Raw genomic sequence first — 24,587 nt, 5'->3', positions numbered from 1 at the left:
ATAAGACAGTTGGGTGAGCCCCTTCCCCCACAACACCTCATCATCTACCCCCCACCCCCCACCAGCCTCCTAATATTCCTGATTTGTCTTTAGCTATGCAGATATTTATATACATTTTGCATCTGGAAATAACTTTTAACAACTCAAATGTGATCAAATTTAGAAACTTTTCTTTCACTGTCCTGTTTTATTTAATTTTTATGGGTAGTTTGTAGACTGTATGCCTGCCAGAAAAATGTGGAAGTGTGCTGGCATTCCCGCTGAAGACATCATTATGAGTGGAAAAATGCTCAAGGCTTTTTCAAAGTGGGTGCTGAAACATACATTTCCTTTCTCTGACTCCAGGGGATGCTGGTAGCTACCCCAAACAGACAGGTATTTTGGGGTCAAATGGTGTAGTGCCAAGCCCTCAGGATTTCCTGGCAAGCACACTGAACGGCTCACTTCTGGAAACTAATAATGATGATGATGATGATAAAGCAAGGGAGGCAGTGACAACAACATAAAAAGCCGCCTGAGGAGCTGGATTCCAGATAGCTCTAGATTTGGTGGAGCTGACAGGTTCAGTTCTCTAAGCTTTGGTATTGATAATGACGGGAAACTTCAGACAGTTTTAGAAGTCTGTTTCTGTTAAGCTATGCTGTGGTGTTTTTGCAACTTGAGAACAAGTTTACTGGGGCACAACATTTTTCTTTCAACATGGTAAGAATTCATGTGATGGTGTTACATTCCTCACAGATAATTACTCTGAGCATGCAATAAGCCAACTTTAAAGTATTCTTTTCCGTATTTTTCATGTGTAGTGATATATGTGGGTATATGTATATATAGGCAAACACATTCACCACCACTGCATCCTTTTTGTTTCTTTGATTACTTAGGACTTTGCAATCAAACCAAGCAGAGTTTTAGGACCCTTGGGGCAGCATCTTTTAGTTCCACATCAGGCAGCGTTGCAAAACAATCAATCTTGCTCTTGCACTCACTTGGCGGAAGTGCCACGACACGGATTGTGCAGTGCTTTGCTCTTGCCATGAAGCCTGGGTGACAAAAGTTTTTACAAGAAGCTGACTGTATTTGAGGTTATGAATATGCAATGATTCTCATTAGTATTGAAGCACCATAGCAGGGGCTGACATCCCCCGCCACTTTGAGTTGCTGCAGAATCGGCTAATGAATTGTCTTGCTTTTTCATGCACACAGTCTGCTCTTGTGGCTTCTAAGTTCCAAGGGGAGTTGCCCAGTTTGAGTAGACCATTGACTGCAGAAATTAATTGTCAGGAATTGCTCGTGATTTTATGAGATAATATTTAAAGAGTGCTTAGATTGTCAAAACAGAAACTTTGTATGATGGTATTATAAATAGGAAGATTTAGAAAGCTCCATGAGAACGTATGTATGTTCGTATATACACAACTGTATATAGATATACTTCCATCCTAGATTACTGTACAGTAAATACATCTAAATATAGATGAAATCAAGTAATAGAAATCTGACATTTTGCTGATTTGTCTATTATCCTTCCATACAGAACAAACAGAGATGATAGAAAATTCCCCGAATGAATAGAGTTGAAACACAAAGCTATTCCATCAACTCTTTACCATATTCTTTCTTTCTTTTTTATTCCTGGGTCTCTGCCAAACATTTTGCAGCTCATACACATACCATCTTTCATGAATATGTTACTGATAAGGATACATTTCTAGCCACTGATTAAGATATCTGAGCTGATTTGCAGTGTGTAAGGAAATGCAGAAGTGCTCAGACATCATCTAGAATGGTCCCTTTTCAATAGGATAAATTAAATGTGTTTTTCTACGCTCCTCCTCCCTTCAAATTTCCTTTCACTAAGAGGAAACTTCTGTGGCTTGCTGCAGATTGTAAAGAATGGATTGAATTGAAGTGGATAATATATGCTAAAAGGTAAGGGATATGTTACAAACTGTGCAAGTAGGGTAATGAACAAAGGGTAAGTTTTTATATTAAAGAGCTTGCTCTACGTTCATGTAATGAAAAGGCATCCCTTGCACCAAAACAGGTATGTGTTATTTTTGTAGAGCTTTGAGGAGAGTGTTATTACAATTGGCATACATATTCAACCCCTCACTGGGAATAAGAACAAAACTAAAACCCAGGAACATAAACATGTAAGGGTACTAAGTATGAGCATAGCTTAAAATAAATGCAGTCTGACAAAAGTGGCTCAATTACTGTATATCAAACACTTGTCACCTCTGCTGGCCTTAATGCCTTCACACGACTAAGAACAAATCAGTGATAAAATCTCAAGAAAGATGAAACCAGTCTAGGCCTTTGCAAAGACCATCAGTCCTTCCACAGAGCTGTGAAATTATTTGTTCATGTAATCTTGGCTTCCTATTTAATGGACATAACACACCATCCACTCCTAGACCAAAGCCACCAAAGGCAATCTTTTTCTTATTTTTTTTAATTGGACACAGAGAAGACCAATCATATCTGATCATGTAACAAGCTACTAAATTATTCAGTTTTGTTCCTAAATTTGCATTCTGATTGTATTTTACTGTCTGTATAGGATTTATTTTTTTATTTTTATTTTTAATTGGAGGCTAATTACTTTACAATATTGTAGTGGTTTTTGCCATACATTCACATGAATCAGCCATGGGTGTACATGTGCTCCACATCCTGAACCCCCCTCCCACCTCCCTCCCCATCCCATCCCTCAGGGTCGGCCCAGTGCACCAGCCCTGAGCACCCTGTCTCATGCATCGAACCTGGACTGGTGATCTGTTTCACATATGATAATATACATGTTTCAATGCTATTGTCTCAAATCATCCCACCCTCACCTTCTCCCACAGAGTCCAAAAGACTTTTCTATACATCTGTGTCTCTTTTGCTGTCTCGTATATAAGGTCATCATTACCGTCTTTCTAAATTCCATATATATGTGTTAGTATACTGTATTGGTGTTTTTCTTTCTGACTTACTTCACTCTGTATAATAGGCTCCAGTTTCATCCACCTCATTAGAACTGATTCAAATGTATTCTTTTTAATGGCTCAGTAATATTCCATTGTGTATATATTACACAGCTTTCTTATCCATTTGTCTGCAGATGGACATCTAGGTTGCTTCCATGTCCTGGCTATTATAAACAGTGCTGCAATGAACATTGGGGTACACGTGTCTCTTTCAATTCTGGTTTCCTCGGTGTGTATGCCCAGCAGTGGGATGGCTGGGTCATATGGCAGTTCTATTTCCAGTTTTTTAAGGAATCTCCACATTGTACTCTGTAGTGGTTGTACTAGTTTGCATTCCGACCAACAGTGTAAGAGGGTTCCCTTCTCTCCACACCCTCTCCAGCATTTATTGTTTGTAGACTTTTGGATCACAGCCATTCTGACCAGCGTGAGATGGTACTTCATTATGGTTTTGATTTGCATTTCTCCGATAATGAGTGATGTTGAGCATCTTTTCATGTGTTTGTTAGCCATCTGTATGTCTTCTTTGGAGAAATGTCTGTTTAGTTCTTTGGCCCATTTTTTGATTGGGTCATTTATTTTTCTGGAATTGAGCTGCAGGAGTTGCTTGTATATTTTTGAGATTAATTCTTTGTAAGTTGCTTCATTTGCTATTATTTTCTCCCATTCTGAAGGCTGTGTAGGATTTAAAGAACTCACTGTTTTAAGGTGCCTGTGTGTGTGTGTTGTGTTAGTCGCTCAGTCATGTCCAGCTCTTTGCTACCCCATGGACTGTAGCTTGCCAGGCTCCTCTTTCCATGGAATTTTCCAGGCAAAAATACTAGAGTGGGTTGCCATTCCCCTCTCCAGGGGATCTTCCCGACCCAGGGATTGAACCCATTTTCTCCTGCATTTCAGACAGATTCTTTAACGACTGAGCCACGAGGGAACCCCTTTTAAGGTGCCTATGTAATCAGAAATACAGTACCTTTATAATCACTCGCAAGAGTTTTCTGATTTCTCTGTGCTATTTTCCTAGGTATCCAAACATTTGGAAAGGTCTGCTTGGTTATGTGGAAATAAAGTATTCAACTCAGTGGAACACATTCAGATTTTAAAATATGAAAGTGGGAAAATTTTAGCTGAAACATTTATATTTAAACATAAAATGTTCAAATTTAATGGAAATATTAACCAATATCTGTTTCTATGACTATGAGAATCACAGTATAAGTGAAAATAGTTTTAATTGTATAGTTTTATAAAACTATGGAGGTTTTACTTTGGCTTGTAATTATTAGCATCTGCATTTTAGACTTTATGATGGCCATGAAAACATTATTTATGGAAGGTTTATTCAAATATACGGAGAAGGCAATGGCAACCCACTCCAGTACTCTTGCCTGGAAAATCCCATGGACGGAGGAGCCTGGTAGGCTGCAGTCCATGAGGTCGCTAAGAGTCGGACACGACTGGGCGACTTCACTTTCACTTTTTACTTTCATGCACTGGAGAAGGAAATGGCAACCCACTCCAGTGTTCTTGCCTGGAGAATCCCAGGGACGGGGGAGACTGGTGGGCTGCCGTCTATGGGGTCGCACAGGGTCAGACACGACTGAAGTGACTTAGCAGCAGCAGCAGCAGCATTCAAATATAATTTGGTGCTTATTGCTTTTATCAGATATTGAAGTCTGATGAAATAAAATGCAAGGAACTTGTGCTTCTGAGGCCTTTTGTTGGTTGTTGTTTTAGTTGCTAAGTCATGTCCTACTCTTATCGCTACCACATAGACTGTAGCCCACCAAGCTCTGCTGTCCATGGAATTTCCCAGGTAAGAATACTGGAGTGGTTTCCTGTTTCCTTCTCCAGGGGATCTTCCTGATCCTGCATCACCTGTATTGGCAGGCAGATTCTTTACCACTGAGCCACTAGGGAAGCCCTTCCGAGTCCTTACTGACAATCATGTATCACACCTCCTTTTCTGTACACAACTATAATACAACAGCAGACAAAACAATATATTATGTTGTTTCTATTCATATTATGCTAAGCTGTCCTGCTACATATCTGTAGTAGAGTTTGGACCTTGCAAGGAAATGGCTAATATACATATGGATTTAGGCAATTATCTGATTCCTTTTTCTAACTCTATAACCGAATATATCTGTAATTAATGTTCTGACATGGTGTTGTGCAGTGGACCAAGAACTGGAGTATCCTAAGGCAGACCAAGCACCAGAGATAACCCGATCTCTCTCTCTCTCTTTCTGTCTCTGCCTCACACACACACCTCACAGGGGAAGGAGTGAGAGAAGAGTTCAGCCTTTGATGAGCTTACCTAAAATTTTGCCAGTAGAAGTTACTTTACTTTGAGCATATATGTTCAAAGCTACATTTCCCTGTCAGCCATAACATTTATTGAGGACAGTCTAGGTGCTGGGAGTGGGGAGAGGTAGATTAGGAGAATCCTGGGGATCGGGAAGTTTACAGTGAAACTGCAGTGAAAGATAGCAGGAGGATGTTGGGGATTCATTTATGGAGCTTAATATCAACAAATGTAGATTGATCTAGTGCACATTTAGTGCCAAAGTGTTTCAGAGCTGCCATTGCATTGTGAGAATAGCCTCAGCAGGGACAGCTGTAAAGACTTCTTACAGGAGACAAGTTCCTATTTGGATTTTGGAAGTTTCAAGATTCTATTAAAATGTATTAAATTTGGCTTTAACTTTGGAACAGGACTTCAGTGTGTCTAAATTCACCTTATATTGATTTCAGTGGTCATATTTTCTTTTGAAGTGATATAGTTTGAAGTTTAGAATTGTATTTAAAATGTGCTTTTTTTTTTTCCACTTAAGCATTATTTCCTTAAGTGGGCTTCCCTGACAGCTCAGTTGGTGAAGAATCCACCTGCAATGCCGGAGACCCCAGTTCGATTCACGGGTCAGTAAGATCTGTTGGAGAAGGGATAAGGCTGCCCACTCTTAGGCTTCCCTGGTGGCTCAGCTGGTAAAGAATCTGCTTGCAATGCGGGAGACCTGGCCTTGATCCCTGGGTTGGGAAGATCTCCTGGAGAAGGGCTACCCACTCTTATAGAAGGGCTATACGCATGGACTTTGTAGTCCATGGGGTTACAAAGAGTCGGACACAACTGAGGGACTTTCACTTTCCCTTTTTCCTTAAGTAGGCCGGAAAAAAAACCTTGTTTACCACAACCACCCTTTCCCCAACATCCTCCTGCTATCTTTCACCCCAGTTTCACTGTGAACTTCCCAATCCCCAGGATTCTCCTAATCTACCTCTCCCTACTCCCAGCAACCAGAATGTCCTTAATAAATGTAAAAGGAAAAAAGTAAAAGTGAAAGTGGCTCAGTCGTGTCTGACTCTGCGACCCCATGTCCATGGAATTCTCCAGGCCAGAATACTGAAGCGGATAGCCTTTCTCTTCTCCAGGGGATCTTCCCAACCCAGGGATTGAACCCAGGTCTCCCACATTACAGGCAAATTCTTTACCAGCTGAGCCACAAGAGAAGCCCCAGTGGTTTGTAAATGGGAGCCCTCACAAAGGAAAAAAATGAGGGAATTAAAACTATTAGCACAATATTATTTTAAACAACTCTGTTTCACAACCCAGATAATCACGATGGTGTGATCACTCACCTAGAGCCAGACATCCCGAAATGTGAAGTCAAGTGGGCCTTAGAAAGCATCACTACGAACAAAGCTAGTGGAGGTGATGGAATTCCAGTTGAGCTATTTCAAATCCTGAAAGATGATGCTGTGAAAGTGCTGCACTCAATATGCCAGCAAATTTGGAAAACTCAGCAATGGCCACAGGACTGGAAAAGGTCAGTTTTCATTCCAATCCCAAAGAAAGGCAATGCCAAAGAATGCTCAAATTACTGCACAATTGCACTCATCTCAAACGCTAGTAAAGTAATGCTTAAAATTCTCCAAGCCAGTCTTCAGCAATACATGAACTGTGAACTTCCAGATGTTCAAGCTGGTTTTAGGAAAGGCAGAGGAACCAGAGATCAAATTGCCAACATCTGTTAGATCATGGAAAAAGCAAGAGAGTTCCAGAAAAACATCTATTTCTGCTTTATTGACTATGCCAAAGCCTTGGACTGTGTGAATCACAATAAACTGTGGAAAATTCTTCAAGAGATGGGAATACCAGACCACCTGACCTGCCTCTTGAGAAACCTATATGCAGCTCAGGAAGCAACAGTTAGACCTGGACATGGAACAACAGACTGGTTCCAAATAGGAAAAAGAGTACGTCAAGGCTGTATATTGTCACCCTGCTTATTTTGCTTATATGCTGAGTACATCTTGAGAAACATTGGGCTGACAGAAGCACAAGCTGGAATCAAGATTGCCGGGAGAAATATCAATAACCTCAGATATGCAGATGACACCACCCTTATGGCAGAAAGTGAAGAGGAACTAAAAAGCCTCTTGATAAAAGTGAAAGAGGAGAGTGAAAAAATTGGCTTAAAGCTCAACACTCAGAAAACGAAGATCATGGCATCTGGTCCTATCACTTCATGGGAAATAGATGGGGAAACAGTGGAAACTGTGTCAGACTTTATTTTTTGGGGCTCCAAAGTCACTGGAGATGGTGATTGCAGCCATGAAATTAAAAGATGCTTACTCCTTGGAAGGAAAGTTATGACCAACCTAGATAGTATATTAAAAAGCAGAGATATTACTTTGCCAACAAAGGTCCGTCTAATCAAGGCTATGGTTTTTCCAGTGGTCATGTATGGATGTGAGAGTTGGACATCCAAAGAAAGCTGAGCACTTAAGAATTGATGCTTTTGAACTGTGGTGTTGGAGAACACTCTTAAGAGTCCTTGAACTGCAAGGAGATCCAACCAGTCCATACTAAAGGAGATCAGTCCTGGGTGTTCATTGGAAGGACTGATGCTGAGGCTGAAACTCCAATACTTTGGCCACCTGATGCGAAGAGTTGACTCATTGGAAAAGACTCTGATGCTGGGAGGGATTGGAGGCAGGAGGAGAAGGGGACGACAGAGGATGAGATGGCTGGGTGGCATCACTGACTCGATGCACATGAGTTTGAGTGAACTCCAGGAGTTGGTGATGGACAGGGAGGCCTGGCATGATGCGATTCATGGGGTTGCAAAGAGTCGGACATGACTGAGTGACTGAACTGAACTGAACTGAACTGATTCTTCCTTAACTCTCTCCCCAGTCGTCTTGCCTAAGTATATATGTAAATGCTGACTCCATATTGATGCCCAGCAAAATATACAGAGTCCTAAGTCCTATATTACCAGATGTAATGACTATATGTTCTGGGAACTTTTATTCCTTCATGTGGTCCCTAAAAACTGATGTAATTATGTAATTACTAGCCGCAGGCCTGGATTACCCCTTCCTTTATTTCCACACTATTCTTCTTCTTACCTCTCCCCACCCTCCACTGGCCACTTTTCTCAGATGTTAATTATACAGGCTTGAGTTTACACCATCCCAGGTCATTTGCTTTCCTAGTAGGAAACTCTGCATTTTGATATGTATTGGGTTATGGTAAGGCAATGGGGCTTCTGTGCTTGGAACCCTGAGACCATATTGTGAATGAGGCCAGTCTATACTGCTGCGAGATAAGTAACAACCTGCAGGAGAGCAGAGGCTCTGGCTAATTGTCAGCTAACCCCTAGACCTGTGAGTGAGAGCATCTTGGATCATCCTAGCTACCAGCTGATCCACCATTGACTATGGACAGAGTCCCATAGTCATAGGGAAATCTGTTGTCATCCTGGACAGGATAACCCAACTGAGTTGCACAGTTAGGAACTAAATAAAGTGTTTAGCCACTAGGTTTGGGGTGTTTTGTTACTAGCTAAGCTAATCCACAAAAGATCTGAGTAAAATGCAGGGAATGTACGAAGAAGAAGTGACTGAAGATGATGTATAACATTTGCAATATCATGGTAAGAAATTCAGACCTATTTTGTAGGACCAGGTTTCCCAAACTTCATTGACTAGTGTACCATTTTTATCTTTTAAAAAATATCTGCATACTCCCTCAGTTAGATTTTTATTTAAATTGTCCAATTTTTATACCAAAAGCTTACTTTAAAAGTAAGCTTAATAATTTCTACTTTTCTAAGCCTATTAAAATATATAAATATAAAAAAGCTGGTCTAAAAAATCAAATTTTTGGTATCAAAAAATCATCTCATGTATTTTGAGTGCCACATTCTAGAATTTCCTGCTGTAATCAGTAGGAATCAGGATCACAAGGCAAAGAATCTGGAGTATGGAGAGGCTGCTGGCAAGAAGTGAGGAGGCTACCGTGGTCCAGACGGAATATGGCACATGATTGACAGACTAAGGTGTATTCCTGAGGAAGAAGAGAAAATACCTGGAAACAGATTTGTGGTATGTGGGGTGGGAATGGGGAGTATGAAGTATCCACTGAGTAGATAATAAGAAGGGAAGAAAAGGAAAAAAAAAAAAGGTAATAGATCTGCTGTACTTAATGAGTTTGAATTAATATGTCATTTGAAAACAGAGGCTTACAAATTTTTTTTTGGCACCGCATGGCTTGCAGGATCTTAGTTCCCCAACCAGGGATTGAACCTGGGCCACTACAGCGAAAGTGTTGAGTCCTAGTGACTGAACCACCAGAGAATTCCCTTAAAATGTTACTTCTGAAATCACCAGCATATAGGTGACAATATCATTAAGAGGAACTGTTTAGTACAGAGATTCTCAGCTTGTTTTTGTTTTTTTCACCCCCGAACTTTTATGGGATATGATTTACTCCCGCTATAAACAGATTCAAATAGGTGATGATTCTCAGATGGGGGTAGAAAGTACTTGTTTCACTTGAAAAATAATGCCCCCATATGATTCTGATATACTGCCCTCCACTCCTTGATTTAGAGTGAGCGATGAGGACAGTGGTGTAGAAGAGGAATCAGTAGAAAGGGGCAGAGCGGCTAAGAAGTCAGCTCCTCTAAGAGGGAGAGAACTTTCACATATGAGAAGGGACCTAAAGACAAAGGGCCATGGTACTGAATTCTGTAGAGAAGTTTAGGAGCATGATTCTTTAAGTAAAACTGGTTTATCATAGTACAGTACTGGGCATAAAATAAGAGCACAGTTAAATATTTGGGTGAATGACTTATGTAGAACTCTTTTGTGCTTGAAACACTTCACAGGCCTTAAATATCCAAGGCAGACAGGATGTGTAATAATTGTACTGCTTTGGGCTCCAAAATCAATGTGGGGGGTTTAAAATTCTGTTTCTCTGTCCACAATCGGTGACTTAGAAATATGCTCACTGGGGCACCATAGTCCTGATCTCAGCGCAAAGCGATGTTTGAGGCTGTTTGCCAGAACTAGTGTCAGTCGGCACTTGCTATGGCCACCCCACAGCGATGGCGCCCAGGAGTAAATTATTTGTCTTAACGATGATTTGGGTTGATGGAGTGAATAGACTTGCCTGGCAGACCAGGAATGCCATCAGCCTATCTGTATCACAGGTAGGTTTTACATTCATAAGAGCAGTTCCTTTTATCACTGCTGTTGTGCTTTAAAAACAACATACATTTCTACCAGATCAGGACAGCAGAGTTTGCTCAGACCACGGTTTGGTGCCTGTGTGGGATGCTCAGAGCACACTCAGCAGCACACACCGGCTTGACATCTGGCATCCATGCCTCCTGTGAGATTGGCTTCCCTCTGGCTGTGCCCTGAAAGATTCCCCACTGGGCCCCTTCTGTCCCACAGTGTAAACACATCACAGGAAATGAACAAGTACAGATTCAACTTTTCCGGAAGGAACGGAGAACCCTCTCCCAGCTGGAAACCTGCGGTGTTTCAGTGTCCAGGAAGTCTGACCAGCCTTTAGGGAAGAGGCTGTTGTCTGTGGCACCTTAGTCCCTTTCTCCTTCTAAGCTTCCCACATGCTTCCTATAGCCTTGTTCTAAGTCATCCAGCTGAGGAAAATTGCTTCAGGACATTTAAATTGTGAAATAAGGCTTGCTTGTCTTTTACTATAGATTCATTAGTGCCAATGGATTTAGTTATTTACAGTTGTAAATTTGGCAGTTTTTTGTTTTTTTTTTTTTTACTGAGGTAGGGGACTCTCTAAAAGAATTGAAGCAATATAAAGCTAAATTTGTAAATAATTATTCACTTTGACTTGTTTTAATATGAAGATAAAAATATTAAAACGGTTAAAGAAAATAGTTATATAACAAGGAAGTTAAGACCCCAAAGAGGGGTCAAACTTTCCTAGAAGAGGAAAAAAACCTTTCCACATTTCCCTTACCGTCTTCCCAATTCCATTTTTCACTCCAGTCTAATGAATGCATTTTACATAAAATTCTCACATTGCCTTTGCTGTCTTCCTACCACTGCAAATACAGCACAGCCCGTCTTTCAGATCCACTTCAAGAAAAGACAGACTTGAAAGGCTCTCCCCCACGGTTTTGTCTGAAGTGGCTGCCATCCTGCCGCACACACAAGGGATCCAGTTGCTGGGCTGGGGGAATCCCAGAGGCGAGTGGAGGGAGCGAGCTAGACCGACCGACCGACCGCTTAGCCGAGTGAGTCAGGCGGGCCTGTGTGAAAGGATGTAGGTGAGCCAGAAACTAATGGGAAAAATAGGGGGTTGTCGCTCATTTTGATGTGGGGGAAATCTGAAAGGTCCTTCTGCGTGCCAGGGTATTTGAATATTTGGCAAACAGCTGGCTGGGCTCTGGGAGAGGGCCTCTTGATTCGCCTCGTCAGATGTTCAAAGATAAAATAAGGCAGCCAGCACGCCGGCACATAGCTCATAGCCTTGCAGTCGGATGTGAATGTAGATTTGAATTGTGATATCAATGTCATGGTGGCACATGCTTTGAGAAAGTACTCACAGAGAATAATTGAAAGATTCAGTGTGAAGCTTCTGAAAGTCGTAATTTAAAGTTCCAGAAGCCTCCATATTACTCTCACCATTAAAATTTAAAATGACAGCGGCCCAATTATATATGGTTATTTTCTTAAATAAAATCGTATTTCTACTCCGAGTGAAAGATTCATTGCTGCCCACTAATCTCTGTCAGGAGAGCCAATCCCAGTTGCGTCCAGTGTCAGCAGCTAAGATGGCTCGCTTTATCCTGGAGACAATGAAGCAACTGCGGGCAGCAGTGCTGGAAGGCCTATGGAGGAGCCGGACTTGCAGGAGGTTGATTTGCATGATAATCACCATCATGGATCCTCCCTGTGCCAGCCTCCACACTTAACCAAAGGCCAGTATAACTTTAATAGCAGCCAAGAAGCCCAAGCAAGGGCTGTAGCCCCCACTTTACAAAACCGAACCTGAATGATGTCAAAAACTGCTAGTTAAGAGGTGGCAACTGGTTGTAAAACTAAACCACATTGAGGACTGGAGTCTTGGAACAGAACTTAAAAACCTGATAAAGAATATAGTTTGGGGGACTGTTGAAAGATACGGAGCTTTCTGACTTTTTTTTTAACTCACAGAAAACTGTTTACCAGAGGAACCCGTTTGCTAGAAGGACTTCTATGGCCATGGAAACCAAGGCATGAACACAGATCAGTGAAAATAACAGAAACTTTTCCAGTGCAGAAACTTTAGTCTCGATCAGTTAAAAATATGGGGCCAGACTTTTAGACTATGAATCTTTCCAGCAGTTTCTTTGGTCTGTTTGATTTTACTTTATACTGCACTGTGGTTTGGGGAATATGGTGTAATAGTAGCCAGAATTGCAATGAAAAACTGCACAGGGCCAGTCAAGCTTAAACCATTGTTATTTATCAAAACCTTTATTCTTTAGTGTTCCCAGGGACAGAGGAGCATGTGAACTACTAATATTATGATGCATGATGTTGAATGATATAGAGTATATATACATCAATAGTAATCTAAGCAATGTCTTATAAATAATAGAGCACATAATTTCTCAAAAGTTTCACAGTGTGATAAAACATTTATAAGTAGGTCTTGGTTCTTCTGAGTTTTGTCATGACTTCAGTACAGCCAGTCCTGTGGCAGTTTGCAAGTTTAATTTTGTTGTCTGGCTTTAGCCCGAGAATCTGTCCACCTTTTTATAAAACTAATCCTGTGATATGAACTCGGTTTTCTTCCTTCTGTTCTGCCTCAGATCACCATGATTTTTACTCTTTCTCCCCTTTTATTTGTGTCTCAGTAAGGGGATTCAATGGACATGGGTTTGGGTGGACTCCGGCAGTTGGTGATGGACAGGGAGGCCTGGCGTGCTATGGTTCATGGGGTTGCAAAGAGTCGGACACGACTGAGCGACTGAACTGAACTGAGGAGGTGTCCACCTTCCCTTGTGTAAATGGTGCCATCACTGTCTGTGCTTAGATTCTTGGTAAAAATTATTTTGACTCTTCAACTTTGCACATTTGACATCTTGTTAGCCTCGTCCTTAATAACTCTTAAATTCCCTACTCTGTTTCCTTTCTTTCAATTCTTCCCGACTTGTCTACTTTCTTCCTTCTGTCTTCTCACCATTTACACTTTAACGTCTTGCAAAGTAGATTGAGCCACCCCTGATACTACTCTCTCAGACAAAGATTGTATTCTTTTTTGTCAGACCACTTTTCTCACTCTGCTGTAGAGGAAGAGCAACTTCCCTATTTAGTAAATTTGAAGTAAGTAAGTGGGCCAGCTCAGCTTCCTGCCACCCTCGTTCTAGCTGTAGAAGGGCCTGTCCACTGAGAGCCACATTCTCCCGAACCCCGGCCCAGCACTGGCTTGGCTTGTGGCGATGCCCAAGTTTTGTAGTTTAGACAGCTAGGCTTGGTTTGGCTTTCACCCTAAGCTACTTCCTTCACCCTGGTCTCAATCAGTAATACAGGTTGTATTTTGTACTACTTATAAACTTGTTTGGAATGCAGGAAAGGAAGGGTATCTCAATTTTGGGGAATTGGTTAGAAATCTAAATAAATACAATAATGTGTGCAAGTGAAAAGTTAAAAGTCCTCCTTTCCTGATCTCACTTTCCAGAGGTTTGGTTCTTCTCTCTCTCTTTCTTTCCCCACTCTGTAAGGACACAGCAAAAAAGGTGGCTGTCTATAAGCGAGAAAGCAGTTCCTCACCAAGAATCAGATCTGCTAGTACTTTGATCTTGGACTTCCCAGTCTCCAGAACTATGAGAAATAAATGTTGTTTCTGTCACCCAGGTCATGGTATTTTGTTACAGCAGCCTGAGCTGACTTATTCTTCCTGATGTTTCTATGCATGTACAAATGTGTGTATATGTATGTAAAATAAATGTTTTTACTTAAATATCACATAACAAATATATATATATATATAGGTATATATTTACATTTCTCTAAAACAGATCTTTTTGTTTCATATATCTCCATATTCTCCATATATATTTATTTATTTATATACATACACAGTATTTTCCCGTCGTATTTATATACATACATTGTATATTCAAGGTATGTATACATACATTGTATATATTGTATGTATATTTATATACATACAATATATATTCCCCCCAGGATTTATATACATACATTGTATTTTCCCGTCGTACCACACTATATGTTTTGTTCTGCACCTTCCTCTTTTCCCTGAACACCCTTTCATGTCAGTAGAGACCTATCTTATTATTTTTAATGGTTGAATAGCGGTCTGTGGCTTGAAAGGTCCTTAAGAAATCATTCTTCAACTGCTGGCCATTTAGCTCATTTCACATTTTTGCAATTACAAGCAGTGCTATAGTGAAAATGGTAGGGTTTTAAATTTGTATAAACGTGTTAGTATTTCTGTAGGAAAGATTGCTGGAAGTGGACTTGCTATGTATCTCATAACATTTAGTTGATTGATAACAATCAGAGACTCATAGGGCTTCCCTGGTGGCTCAGACAGTAAAGAATCTGCCTGCACTGTGGGAGACCCAGGTTCAATCCCTGAGTAGGGCAGATCCCCTGGAGAAGGGACTGGCAACCCACTCCGGTATTCTTGCCTGGAGAATTCCATGGACAGAGGAGCCTTGCAGGCTACAGTCTGTGGGGTTGCAAAGAGTCAGATACGACTGAGCGATTACCACTAAAGAGACTCATAGGTTGGGAAGAATTCTGAGAATTCAGAGTTCATCACACGCTGCCAGGAAGGATGTTTTGTTTTCACTCTGACTTTGAAAAGTTCAGAGAATGAGAAACAATGCTCTTTATCATGAATGCCTTATAATCACTTGAAATTGACTGTGAAAGAAAAAGTAATGGTTATGATGCTCTGGCTGAGTGAGTTAGAAGTGAAAGACTGACTCCTCAGGTTAAGTACTTTGGTGAGCCTATCAAGCATCGCAAGATACAGGATTATCAGAGTTACGTCAGTTGCAGATAGTTGGATCAATTAACATTCATATAGTAGTGTAGTTAGTATCTTGCAACAGGAAGTTACTTCACTCAGTTTCTGAGACTGCTGGGCTATCCCTTAAGATGGCTCTCAGCTGACCCACTGTCTCTAAGCCTTGCCTCTATCCCTAGGAAGCAGGTGACCTATTGAGAGTCTAGCCAGACTACAACGTGAACTTAAATCTGGTTCAACAGTGCATCATGCCTGAATGAATAGTTGGGCTGCCCTTCATTTTTATCTCAAGACTGTTTCCCTTGCAGAGAGGGACATGGCAGCTTCTTTACAAGCTGATTTAAAGAAAAGAAAAAAAAACATGATGTAATATGACAGAGTTTTGGGATCCTGATCATTTCAGGTGGCCCCCTCTGATGCAAGTAGGACTTGTTTAAAATCTTTACAACACTGTGATGACTTCTGTGACAAAACTGTATATGACGAACTCGGCTCCCAGAGTGGACATGTGCTTGACTGTCACAGCTTGTACATTTTTCCCACTCAGGGTGCACACGGAAGCATGTCTTCATTAGAAACAAGTGCAGCATGAGAGGTAGAGACGACCATGTTAAACAGCCAGGAATTTTCACCTAATTGCACATTTGTACAACACTGCAAAAAGGATCAGGCAGCCTGGCTATGTTAGACATTTCACTGCTCACCAAAGAGATTTGAAATGGACTTTTAATTATTATTGCCGATTTGCTATGGTTATATTCCTTAATATGGACATCTGATTAGGATTAATTTTCTTTAATTGATGGATAGAGCGCTTACACTTGTAAGGTTGCATTTGTTGATACATATTGGCATATGTACTGTATTGTGGTATTGGCATATGGCATATTGCGACTTTTTGCTGGACTACAAATTATAGGCACTTCTTATCTGTTTTAGTTTTGAGGTCATTTCTCCTTCCTTCACCTTTGTATGGTTTTTCAGATTTGTTCATGGAGATAGAGCAGGGCTAAGTGACTATTAAACTCTTTCCTATATGCAGTAAAACTCATTAACATGGACCTCACTAAATTTGGAATTTATGATAATAAGGGCTTGAGTTAAAGTTTACTTTTGGATTGTCTCTGAACTAAAGCTTTGCTGAGCTAATAAATAGTGTACATATAATCACAGGGGGATGGCACTCTTACTTTCAAAAGCAGCCTTTCCTAGCACACTAGAGAAAAGGCTTTGCAGAAGAGGCAATAAGGTAGTGTGGAGATGGCCTAGTACAAAGATTGTGCCACATACTAGCTGTGTGACCTTGAACTTACTTAGCTTCTCTGAGTATCTTTTCCCTCATCTATAAAATGGAGACAGTTATCTAATTTGTGGGGTTGCTGTGAAGGTTAGATTTAATGTAAAGTGCCTGGTGTCCGGTATGTGCTTCGTAAGTGGTAGATAATTATTACCAATCTAAAATAATTAGTGAGCTAATTTCACATACTTCTCATTTTTTTAAGTAATGCAGGGTTCCTTGGCACTAAGGCAGAGTTTTGTTAACCTAATCTGAGATATTGCTTTATTATTCTAATTGATTAAAGGAAAACCCCAGCAGATTGGTGTGGTGGTAAAGAACATGAGCTTTGGAGCCAGGCAAACTGAGGTGTGAAAGTAATTCTATCACTCATTAGCTATGTGGCCTTAGGCAAGTTACTTAATATCTCTCAGGTTTTGTTTTCTAATTTGTAAAAATGGGATGGTAATGCCTGCTCCAGGACTTTCGTAAGGAGTTGGTGAGATAATGCTTATAAAGTGTTCAGCCAGTGATTTTCATGTAGTAAACTCTCAAATATCAGCTGATATTGCTATTATCAGCTAATATTGCTATTATCATGATTTTTTGGACAGTAGTCCTTATGTAGACTTTTCATTAATTCAGACTTATCTTTTCAGTTCACTTAATTAATGAACTTCATTCGAGACAATCTCCATTCTAGATGAAAATTTCAAGTATGTAAGTAAAAAAAAAGTTATGGAGAAGGAAAATGGCTAAATATGTGGGGTGAAAGCAAACAATAATATTTTAAAAGTGGGGGCATAAGGTCCCAAGTTAGATTAAATCATGTCATAATCACTTTTGTGCATAATCTTTGCATCCTTCGTGAAAGGTGCTTCATATTAGAACCAGAGCTTTACGTGGACGTTGTGGCAAGTGTGGGCTGGCGGGCAGCTATCGCTCATCGGTGAGAGAAGCAGTGTGTCGTTTTCAACTTTATTTCCATCTTCTTTCTTTTCCCTTATGTTTCATGGGCTATGTGGATGAGAAATGTAAGCAGTATAATGTCCTGCAAGGAGACTGTGATCTATCCTCCCCTTAATGACAGGCTTACACAGTTTGTCAGAATCCATCATCTCAACAGATCAGACTGAATTCCTTCAGTGACTGGCGAACAGTACCACTTGTGGCGAAATGCAAGCAGCTAAGGGTGTGTGTGTGTGTGTGTGTGTGTATTAAGTGCTCTTCAATAGGAGAAATGTATTTTACTGAAAACTCTATCCATGCTATTTTTGTAGAGGCAAGCAGTGTTCATCTTCCTTGGGGAAAATAAAAGGATTATTTTTTTGGAGATTCTGAATGATTACAATACAAATTCACAACCTTGAATGAGTTTTAAAAATCAGGCATTTTTGTGCATCATATGCATGTACAATGGAACCTTGTAATAAAAGCTAGAGGAGATAGAACCAATAATACTCTTGGGGCTACATGCCTTTCACTTTCCAGGGCTGCTCAGTTTAAGCAGATACTTTTAGAAAAGGAAAGTCAGTTCATTAAATTGACAACCAATGGTTTAATATATATGGTTTAACATGTAAAAATTTTCACAATAATAAGTTCACAAGTCAGAAAGAAAACCTTTCTTTCTGACTTTTGTCAGACCACGTTTTCTAAGTTTGGGCCAGAAAATGTGATTGCTATAATGTACTCCCTGTTGATTAATTGTATTATTTCAGATATTCACTGGAAGTACCTAATGGTTGGTTGTTAAGGTATGGCATTATTTGTCTAGATAGCAAAAGGAACAGCAGTAATAACTAATTTGTTGAATGATTGCTGTATACAGACACTGCTAGAAGCTGGGGATATAGCAGGAAGCAAAAAAAAAAAAAGACAGCCTTATGTTGTTAACGGCAACCTATGAAGTATGTATAGATAAATAAACAAGTTCATGCCATGTTGTGCTTAGTCATGTCCTGACTCTTTGCGACCCCATGCACTGTAGCCCACCAGGCTCCTCTGTCCATGGGGATTCTCCAGGCAAGAATACTGGAGTGGGTTGCCATGCCCTCCTCCGGGGGATCTTCCCAAACCAGGGATCCAACCAGGGTCTCCTGCATTGCAGGTGGATTCTTTACCAGCTGAGCTACCAGGGAAGCTCAAACAAGTTAACAGAGTTTATATAATTTGTCCAAAGGTGGATAGCTAGTAAGTGGCAGAGCTCGAACTACAGTGCTGTCTTTGTTGCAGCGGTCTAACCTGGGCTCCACTATGCAGTGACTTAAACAAGCTAGAAGGAGCTCCTTGACACAGTAGGGGAGCCATTTCAGCCATATCAGCTGTGGACTGCTTATGCATAGGCTGTTGAATAAGGCAGAAGTAAACTTCTCTCTTACTATTACGCTGTCCCTCGGCGTGAGCCTCATTCATGTGTCTGAAGGTTTTTATAAGCATTTGCTTTAAAGGCATTCCTTAGATGTTGCACCCCTAACTTCTACTCACATCCTACTGGCCATACCTAACTGCCAAGAAGGTTTGAAAATACAATCTTTATGGTCACGTACATCTCAAAATTCAGAGGTTCTATTAATAAAGGGAAAAAGGGGAGAATGGATATAACAGGACAAATTGACAGTCTCTGTATCATACGATAATTGAGAGCATTGTTTCAGACTTGGACAAGTGACCAATGATCTCATGACTTTGCATCCATTTTCCATTTCTTTCCAAGTAGTATATCAAGGTTGTATGTGTGTGTGTGTGTATATATATACATATATGTATATGTATATATGTATATAGTGTGTATGATATATTTAAATGTTCAAAATACGTGAGATATCATGAATATTACATGATTCTACAGTGGGACTTAGTCATCAACTGTAAGTATTAATTACAAAATTTCACAATAGAACAAGGCCACTTGCTTTAATTTTTGGCAGAAAGCCTTGCAAAACCCTCAGAATTTGTCTTGCTTGCATTCTTACTCTCACAATGATCCCACATGCAGAGATCTATGTTGTAAGAGGTGTATTTGTAGAGAAATGGCTTTATAAAAATAAAATTACCTTAAGCTTTTGAGTGAGGCAGGTATCATACATAAATCATAAACAACTCTGACCCAGAACTTCAAGGTTTCCTAAAATTCCTGGTCTCTTCTGATAAAGTTTAGATATTTACTATAGAAAAATCAATTAATGAATATTTATTCAGTATATACTGTGTTTAGCAGTTATGTGAGATGGACCCACAGACTTTTATCTGGGTATCTCCTGGGGCTACAGGTAGTGGAGGAGATAACAATAGGTTAGACCTTCAGCACATACACAGATCTTCTTGTTACCTGGGTGCTGCCCTACCACCTGCTGTCACCTCTCTCCCAAAACTAATGCAGTTTCTGATGTGCTCAGCTATCCATGTGGAGCTGCCTAGAAATATTGTGTCTTGCACACAGACAGTCCTCATTGGTCCCTTTCTCCTGGGTCCAGCTCTTTAGATCCTGTTTCACTAGTGGCTAGATGAGGCAGAAGGAAAAAAAGAAAGGGAAAGTTTACGTTAGAGCTGGTCTGATTTTTCTGGCCTAGGTATTATCTAGGTGGGTGGAGGTGGTAGTTGGGGAGCATGTCTGAAGTGACCTGTTTTGTCTTACCCGCCGCATGGAAGTAGAGAGAAGCAGTCCAGAGTGAGAATCCTAGAAGGTAATTGCAAAGAAACCACAGAAGCCTGCAGGTTAGAACTTTGTGTTCTTCTCAATATAGCAAAAGCTCCACCCCCTTTTAAGTTTAGTTGAACCCAGTAACTTGAGTCACTTTGTCTCTTTCCCTCCTTGGCTGTGGGGCTGGGAAGTGAACTAGGGGTAAAGGAGATGGAACTAGAGCTTTGCTCTCCTGTTAGAAGGTCAACATCAAGTACTTTGGAGGCTCCATCGCAACTCTTAAGACACGGCCTTTATCCCAGTTCTCAAAGACTAACAGCCTGGGAAGCTGGTGTATATGAAACAGGTAGTGAAAACCAAGCACTTAAATTGTGTGATATTGATCATTCCAGAGGAATCCAGATAAGGGATAAGTCAATGTGGATTTGTTTCTTGGGGAAGGCTTCTTAGATCATGTCACTAGTGAGAGGATGAAAGGAGCTAATTAGGAAGGAAGAAAAGAAGGGGTGAACAAAGACTCAAAATGAGCTTAGAGGTCAGTAGACTTGTATATCTGAAGCACAGACCTCATGGTGGAGACTAGGAAATGAAGTGAAATAGGAAAGTGGAATACTTCAAAAATCAGGCAGGAGTAATCACGTAAGGTTTTTTTTTCCCCCTTTCTTTTTTAAAACTGTCGACCTCATTTTTAATGGTATGAAGTAAGGATAAATTGGTAAGTGATGAATGAATGAATATTGTAAAGACATTTGAGTGTTAGAATTTGTCTAGGATAGGAAAAGGGGGTTCCTATGCAGGACCTCAGTAACACAGGTTGCCAGGAAGCAGGAGGAAGTGAAGATGAGGTGTGTGAGGGTCTGTGAGCCTGGCTTCACTAGGGTTAGCTAGCAGATCAGTCCTCAGAGACCAGGAGGATGTCTTGGGATGGTTTCAGGGAAGATGCTGGATATGAGGAAAGCCAATTCAGCAGGAGATTTGGGCAACTAGAGGGTAGATAGCAGGTGAGATAACAGAGTCAGGAAAGGTGGTATCATGGCAGTGGGCAGTCTATTCACAGCTGAATCCCGGCCAGCAACTGGAGTCCTGCAGTAGAATCTGGGGAAAGTTGTATCAGGGTCTTCATCAAGTAGATTTTGGGTTCTGGGAAAGACACAAAGCCATGTTGGAAATGGGAAAGCTAGTGCAGAAACAGCTTGGAAGATTGGACCAGCATGTCTGGGCTTGGTAGGGAGACCACAGGAAATATTATGATGAAGCAGTTTAGCGTGAACTCAGTGCAATTTAGCGCATTTGTGGCCACGGAGGACTGAGTTGCTTCTCTTTTGCCTACCTATTGATGGACTGAAGGTCATAGCTATGCTAAACCTCTTTTTTTTTAAACTTTTATTTTGTATTAGGGTATAGCTGATTAACAATGTTGGAAGAGTTTCAGGCGAACACCGAAGGGACTCAGCCATGCATATACGTGTATCCATTCTCCTCCAAACTCCCCTCCCATCCAGGCTGCCACATGACATTGAGCAGTGTTCCCTGTGCTGTAAAGTAGGTCTTTATTGGTCACCCATTTCAAATATTATGCTAAACCTCTTAGGTGGAGATTTCAGGGCCCTAACTCAGGGATCTTGGGATGAATGGCTGAAGAGGAGGCCCGGTGGAAGCAGCATGACTTAGAAGGAGTTGAGACGTCAGCAGAGGAGACAGAGGCACAGCCAGGAGCCTGTCATAGTCCAGGCAGAGGAGAATAGGCCTATCAAAGCAGGGGAATTTTAGTAGCAATTCAGAAGAAGAGGGGTCTGCAAAAGACATTTCAGATTAAGAAGTAACAGGCTTCAGTGACAAGGTTGATGTAACAGAGAAGGAAGGACCTGAAATGACTCGGTGGGTTTTAAATGCTCATGTAATATGACATTTTTGTGCATGAGCTGAAGTGTGTTTTAAACACATGTGCAATTACTTTTGGCCAATTTTTGGAAACTCAAATAAATAAATTAGTTAACAAATTGAGTGTGTTAAGGCTAAGCTTACTTGCGTGTTGATCGGCTTTCTATCCCACTGCAGTGGGACATCTCAGAGCGACAGTCACACTTGAGCACGTAAATGAGTAAACATTTCCTGCAAAGATGTCTTCCTTTTCAGGTGTAAGATTGTGTTGCTCATATACACGTGCATGGATGTGACTGAAAAGCCCAAGGCGGGACCTACCTGCATCTCCCCAGGCTGTTCTCACGGGGCCTCTGCCGTAGAGCCGATCCTTGAGGTGTGCGTGCGTCCTGCTTCTACGCAGCTGGTTAGTTCAGAGCTTTGCTGAAGAAAGTGTCTTCCTGCCTGCCCACACTACTTCACAATGGGCTTCTCTTTGTATAACTGTTGTGTCCCAGCGAGACACTTTGGTGCTTCTCGTGGGACACAGGTGGGAACGCACTGTTCATGGAGGGGTAGGGCTCTGAACCTCAGGAGAGGTTTTATTGCCATTTATCAAGGCAAAGAAAAACACGCAGAATCTTTACCTGGGTAGGGAACCTTTGTTTTCAAAATGCACAAATTTGTGGTATTTCTGATTTTATTAGGCTTGGATCTGCACCTGGGGTGGCATGGATTTCAAAGTCATTATTTAAGGTAAGGAAATAAAACTTTAAACAACATTATCCTGAGAGATCCTGGCTGTGTTTTTGAAACGTTGAGCTAAATGATTTTAGCAATCAGCAAAAGACCAACCATTGTGCTTCTGAAAAGTCGTTCTTTGAAAGGCTTAGATTAATAATTTGTTTGCATTTTGTTCTCAGGTGTACTGTCTGTAGGGTGGAGGTGGACCAAAGACCTGCTTCACCGGATACCGGCTTCAAATCACCTTTCATATTTTCTTGTTGGGAAGACAACTGTTGGAGAGTCTTCTTGTTATCATCAGCAAAAAATGGAAACAGATCAAGACATTAAAAATGCCACCATGGCCAGCAGTTAATGATGCCCGAGTAATGCAAGCTTTGGCAAAGGAATTTTTCAAGACGTGTGCTTCACCAGCCAGGAATCAGGAAAGACTGAACTATCCTTTTTGTCTCAGCTGTTTCTTAAATCAATGCAACCCCTCCAAATTAAAGTGAATTGAAACAGTCATTGCCTTTTCAACTTAACTGAGTGCTTACTATGTGTGAATCACTGTGCAGAATAGGGAGGGAAAATGAGGGAGGCAAATAAGATGTGGTCCCGACCTTGAATGTATTTACAATTAGTTTCAAGAGACAGTTTTTTTTTGGGGGGGGAGGGTTTCTGCTTCTAAGTGTGTCCCTAAAATAGGAAACAGTACTGGAGTGGGTAGCCTTTCCCTTCTCCAGGGGATCTTCCCAACCCAGGAATCAAACCCAGGTCTCCCACATTGCAGGCGGATTCTTTACCAGCTGAGCCACAAGGAAGCCCTAAATTTCTTTAATACAAAACAAAACTCTTAATGTGGGTAACTCAGGGCATCTTAATTCCATTTTTTTGGTCTTCTGATAGTTCCCAATTTATTGATTTAATATACATTCAGTAGGCTTTAGAAGTATTAATACATTATAGTTGGAGTAAATTTGAATAAATCCCTTCCCCCTCCTTAGGTGTAGACTGTATATTGGAGAAATATATTGTGTTCATACATTTCTTGGGGAGCTGGGAGGTGAATTATACCTGTTGTCTCTATAAGCCTCTGCCTCCCATGCCCTCGGGGCCTGCCATTCTGAGTGAGTTATTAGCATAGAGAAGGGAAAGGTTTGGCTCAAACTTGTGGGTGCTGCTCATGGACCCAAGAAAGGGCAAGGAATGTGCAAAACAGACCCAAGCAAAGGCTCTGTATAACAATTTGGCCATTTCAGTATTCATTGCATTGTTGTCTGTATTCCATGAGTTGGATGACTATATAATTTTTCCAAAAAGTTATTTCTGATCTGGGAATAAGTCATGATTTTTCCAGTGTTAAGATGCTAATATGACTGTAGACACAAACAGTGTCTGTGACACACTTTAGTATGTATGAGCCAACAATAGACATGTCTTTGTCTTGAGTAATGTCCACATCTGAATTGAAAATGTGCCAGCTTTTTTTTCTTTAGCATCATCAACAGACTTCTTAATTGAGCTGCCAATACGTGCCATCAATAGCATTGTGTGCTGTGTGTCAAATGAATTGTGTAAGTGCTGTTTCTCTCATTTAATAAACAATGTTGCTCCCTATAAAATGGATTTAAAGTGTTCTTTTAATGGAGCATTCTATCAGTCCCTAAAAAATTTGATGAGAATTCTCAAATCATTCTTTTTTATTTAATTTCTAGAAACTTTGATTTGGCTCCTGAGTAAGGAATAAACCTAATCTGACCAATGACTTTAATTATATGATTCATC

General features: G+C 40.7%; 1 long non-coding RNA gene across 7 annotated transcripts in view; it reads left to right on the top strand.

The window, feature by feature from the left end:
- Nucleotides 1-24,424, top strand: part of LOC139184233 (uncharacterized) — a 160,093-nt gene extending 135,669 nt beyond the window's left edge. For 6 of the 7 annotated variants that reach the window (XR_011567815.1, XR_011567814.1, XR_011567817.1 and 3 more), the window contains 3 exons: nt 22,353-22,503; nt 22,784-22,832; nt 23,000-24,424. This is a non-coding gene — a long non-coding RNA (uncharacterized lncRNA). The remainder of the gene's footprint in view (nt 1-22,352; nt 22,504-22,783; nt 22,833-22,999) is intronic. The other variant, XR_011567818.1, reaches the window with a different exon arrangement.
- Nucleotides 24,425-24,587: the final 163 nt, after the last annotated feature.

Source organism: Bos indicus, chromosome 7, assembly GCF_029378745.1.
Source record: "Bos indicus isolate NIAB-ARS_2022 breed Sahiwal x Tharparkar chromosome 7, NIAB-ARS_B.indTharparkar_mat_pri_1.0, whole genome shotgun sequence".
NCBI lineage: Eukaryota > Metazoa > Chordata > Mammalia > Artiodactyla > Bovidae > Bos > Bos indicus.
Note: the sequence above shows the minus strand (reverse complement) of the source record. Positions and strands in the feature narration are given on the sequence as shown.